General features: G+C 37.6%; 1 long non-coding RNA gene across 4 annotated transcripts; it reads right to left on the bottom strand.

Moving 5' to 3' along the window:
• Positions 1-228: 228 nt before the first annotated feature.
• Positions 229-4,316, bottom strand: LOC142618516 (uncharacterized). 4 transcript variants are annotated; one of them, XR_012841303.1, is made up of 6 exons: positions 4,185-4,316; positions 3,022-3,350; positions 2,554-2,626; positions 2,267-2,447; positions 1,465-1,656; positions 229-1,253 (listed from the first exon to the last, which is right to left on the bottom strand). It is a non-coding gene; the product is annotated as an uncharacterized LOC142618516 (long non-coding RNA). The 4 variants fall into 4 exon arrangements; XR_012841302.1 differs by having other exon boundaries at positions 232-1,253; positions 2,358-2,447; XR_012841304.1 differs by lacking the exon at positions 2,554-2,626 and having other exon boundaries at positions 233-1,253; positions 2,358-2,447.
• Positions 4,317-4,868: the final 552 nt, after the last annotated feature.

Here is a 4,868-nt window from a genome sequence, read left to right on the forward strand (position 1 = left end):
AATGAATCAGAGAAAACAAAAACTACCTTGTCCTTATAACTACTAGACCAATTTACAAATTCTATTAGGTTTTAAAAGCATTATTGGACTAACTCAAACATTTGGAGGGCCAACTTCTATTTTTGTAGCTAAATATTTAAAGTTTTAATACTTATACATAATATAATATAACTTTTTAAAATTTTGCCATACTATAGCTCCGCCCCTGCACAACAACTATACCACAACAATAACAAAGTCTTAGTCTCAAAATATATACAAAAATATAAAAATTGGAGGCCTTAATATTAATTAAGATTGCTTCCTGCTGTGTGCCACGTAGGATTCGTTGTCCCCTATCTCCCTTCTTCTTCGAAACCGTTTCAGATCGCCAGCTTGTTGGTTTTCCTCTTTAAAATGGTTGTTTTCACCTGACCACTCATAAAGACAATGGTAATGGCAATTGAGTAGATGCAATGTCAATATGTGAGTCGGTCTCAATGATCATGGAGGCAGCAGCACTGTTAGTAGATGATATGACAATAACTTTTTTCTTCCTGATAACCAATATGACAACAACTTTGTACAAACGAAAAGGGGTGGTATCAGAAACCAGTCACAAAGCATGGAGACAACTTATGTTATCCGACATTGATAACTTGAAATACCCAACAAATATGCAGCATATACCCAAGCTATGCCTAATAGTTTTTTTTTAATCAGAAAAGATATTATTTCAAAACAAACAGTGTTACACAAGGCCCCAAAGGGCACCAAACAGCTTGCGAATGAGCAAGCCTTTGTAACACCAGATACAGAACAGAAGTACAGCACTACAATCTTCAAGATTACACAAGGCCCCAAGGTAATATGATAATCTAAGCCACAACATGGCAAACACGGAGCATCACAACACCCTAACACCAACAGGGTACCAAGAGACTAATACACAGATACACAGAAGCAAACACAGACAGCCTAAAATGGCCTTTTACACAGAAAAGCAGGGTTAATGCCCCATTTGCAACACAATATTCTGTTAGGCACTGAGTCAGTTCTCTACTTTTGCTCTCCACTCTGACTTTGACATCCCTCTAAATATCCTTAACTATCTGCTCCAATGTTTATCTTCCTTGAGTGGACGATAGCATTCCTCTTCTCCCATGGATAATACACAGCAGCCCACCAAGCCAATTTTCAAATAGCAGCTTTAAAGCTATTGCCTTTGAGATGAGTGATAGCCAATTCAAACAATTCCAGCCAACTGCATTTAACTTTTGAGATCAAACAAAGCAATGTTTTAATAGTTGTAAAAGACCCTTTTTTTTAATGGAACAAAGGGAGATATAGGCTACTCTTTGAGTATGAAATATGAAGTACCGCAATTTTTTTTTTATTTTTTATGTAGTATTTTTACATCTTTGCCATAAGTGTCTGCCTTTAATTTACAGATAATTTTATAAGAATAAAAATGCAATCATTGACCTTGTTTGATCTTTGGCTCTTGCCATGTCCAGGTCCTATTGTTGCTAGTTGATTCTGTATCATGTTGGTAGCCAATGTTCATAACAGGACAAAACAGGTTGGCAGCAGATGTCATGGTATTCACAGTAAAATCAGTCTTCTGTTGTAGTCATGGGCTATGGCCATTGCAGCAGCAGCAGTAGATTCCCACTCCTGATAGAACAAATAGTTAAATTTTGGCTGCAAAGAGCAATTACAATCTGCTTCTTCTGAAATTTAAAACTTTAGCAGTTCTGCATCCAAATAACTTCTTAAAGCCATGGAAATGCTAACAACCACTACCAACATATAGCAGCTACTGCCAATATATGCATACATAAATTATTGCAAGTGGAACATGCAGGTCTACCATCACTTTTCTTTATTTTTTGGTGGGGTTAAGGTCTATGATTACCTTAACAGGGACTTGATTCAAATTTCAATACAAGAATTAAATTAAACTATACATTCTTTGGAGTTACTAAGTCTGCAGCAACTGTAGAACACTTATGTTCATATGTTCCAGACACAAGCCAGTCTACTGAATCTGAAAACAGACTAGGCAATACTGAGGTTAATAGAAGACCAACCTGTCTGCAGACACACACAATATAGTATACAACTTCAAATTTTAATCACATGACTGTGAAATCAGAAAGCTGTAAAACCAAAGATTTGGAACACATTACAGGAGGTACCAAAAACAAAAAGAGAGTAATCCATGTGAAGAAAAGCATTCTTTTAAGCGAGGAACAGAAAAATCCTTTGGGGTAGCAACTTGAACCTCAGTTGTCCTTCCATTATGGGTATATTGAGCCACAAGCATTGTCTGGTAGCATGATAGCATGAATATCAGATACACTTCCTCTGCCTACCTTGATTAAATTTAATTGTCCAGCAGCTCAACACCTAAGAATCTTCTGAGGAGCCAAATATGACAGCCAAATCCAAGAGAATGCCTTGCCCTGTGATCCAACAACCATAACGGAAACCAATTGGTCACCAATTTGCAGAAACCTGCCATCCAATGTACAGTTAACCGGAAAACACAACGAATCTCTGCAATCTTACGCATTATCGGATTAACACTAAAAGTGAGGTCAATGATTGCTCAATAAACCAATGCACGTAGAATATTAGTCACCTGTTTAGTGAGAGAAGTAGAAACTTAGGTAATCATCAACCAGAAGTTCCCGATTGTATGGAAAAATTTTACCAAAACTATGAAATTTTAAGTTCCAGTTGGGTAGGAGGGTAAAATAATATAGACAGTTAAGGCTCCTAACAAAGAGAGAGAGAGAGAGAGAGAGTTAACCACCAATAGAATTATCTTGCATGAACAGAGGACATATGCTGAACATAGAAACCAAGAATTAAATTATTCTTAAGCAACAAATCTAGACTAGGTACTCTCAACAAATCTATAACAAGTTTTGATTCATTAAATATATATAAGGAACAAAAGGTACCAAATTTGGACCGTGAAAAAATTAAAGTGACAATAATAAGTAACATTATTATTAGAAAAGAAAATATTACTTTTATGGTGTAAATCCCATCGAGCAATACTAGCAACTTGTGTAAAAGCCGCTTCCTCGCATGGCTTGTTGTATAGCACATTTGATAGATAGTAACCTAAGGATTACTGTGATGAGCAATATAGTCCTGTGTTCGATTGTAGAGGGACACAAGGCCAGGGAAAAGCTGGACGGCATAGCCTGCAACCTCTGCAGATTTGTATTCTGCAAACGCAAAATCTTTAGGTTTATCAGTTTCCTCGTCTCGGGGAATGTACAAGTCTACCACCCGCCCTGCTTGAATCAATATATCATACAAGACCCTATCGCTCACCCTCTCATCCAGATTACCTTCGTAAGAAAACGAATAATAACCGCGTTAGAACAAAGGCAAGAGAAGCCCCGCCTCACTAACAATTTGAATCAAATACGCTTTTTGCATATCAATTTTTCTTTTTTTGTTGATAGGTAGCTTTTTTAATATCAATGAATGTATCAGAATAAAAGACCATACAAAAACAGGAAAAAAAATTAAGTATATCACAGGCTTAATGCTTTATTCGGTACATCTTCAAAAACTACAAAAATAAACACCTGCATTCGACCCAAAAACTTATGTATAGACAGCACTTACATTGACACTTAGATGATGCGCACGCACGTGGGATGAAATAATCACATAATTAAAGTGTGATAAACAGACAACTTAATTAATTACCAAAACAAACAAATTAATTAATTAATTAAATAAAAGTGTTGTGTTGAAGTACATCAATACCTATGATTCTGACCAGATATAACACAACTAATGACATTCAATTGATAACAGAGAATCCATTAACTACAAATAATTTAAGGAAATAAATCAATAACACATAGCTTTACTCTACAAACTCAAACAGAGCTCACTTTTCACACACATACACAGAGATTTCTACACTAAACTTCATACCTAAAATCAAACAGTTTAAATGAAAACATAGAATAATGAACTAAAAGTTTCAAATTTTGGGACCCAGAAACCCAAAAATAAAAAAAGCACTCAAATCAAACCAATTTTAGCAATTTGGTTTTCAAAAACCAAAAATAAAATTTTTTAAAGCTTTCTAACCAACCCAAGCAAAACAAAATTAACAAAATTCAATAAGGCTTTTCGGGGTGAAAAGGAATTCAAATGGAACTTACCAACGTAAACTTTGCAATCTGAGTTTCTTGACATGGTTAATGCACTTGGATTTGAATACGATGCGAAACCCTAGAACGAAACGACGCCGTAGAAGCACGAGATATTATTCTGAACTGGAAGCCTCAGAATCCGATAATTAGGCTGCATTTGTTTCGGCAGTAAATAGTTTCCGGAAAAAGCTTTACACCACTGGGCGTGTTTGGGTTGTCTTGGAAAATTCAGTCAAACGGAAAATGATTTCCGTTGACTATAAATCATGCCCCAAAACCCTGTAAAACCATTTCTGTTCTTATTTTCACTTCAAACCATTTCCGGGCTCACAAACTTGCAAAGAGAGAGAGAGAGAGAGAGAGAGAGAGAGAGAGAGAGAGAGAGAGAGAGAGAGAGAGAGAGAGAGAGAAAGAAAAGATCGCGCCAAGCACCGGCGAGTCGCACCCCAGCACTGGCTCCAACCCCAGATCGCACCGGTCTCGTCACACCCCAGCACCGGCAAGATCGCGCCTTCGCCATCGCCGATCTGATTTGCGCCTTCGCCTTCGCCGATCACACCTTTGCCTTCACCGATCGCGCCTTCGCCTTCGCTATCGCCGATCACGATCTCGCCTTCGCCATCGCCGATCACGATCTCGCCTTCACCATCGCCGATCACCCTTCGCCTCAACGTCGAACCCAGTCGCCTCTCT

The sequence above is a fragment of the Castanea sativa genome, chromosome 12, assembly GCF_040712315.1.
Source record: "Castanea sativa cultivar Marrone di Chiusa Pesio chromosome 12, ASM4071231v1".
Classification (NCBI taxonomy): Eukaryota; Viridiplantae; Streptophyta; class Magnoliopsida; order Fagales; family Fagaceae; genus Castanea; species Castanea sativa.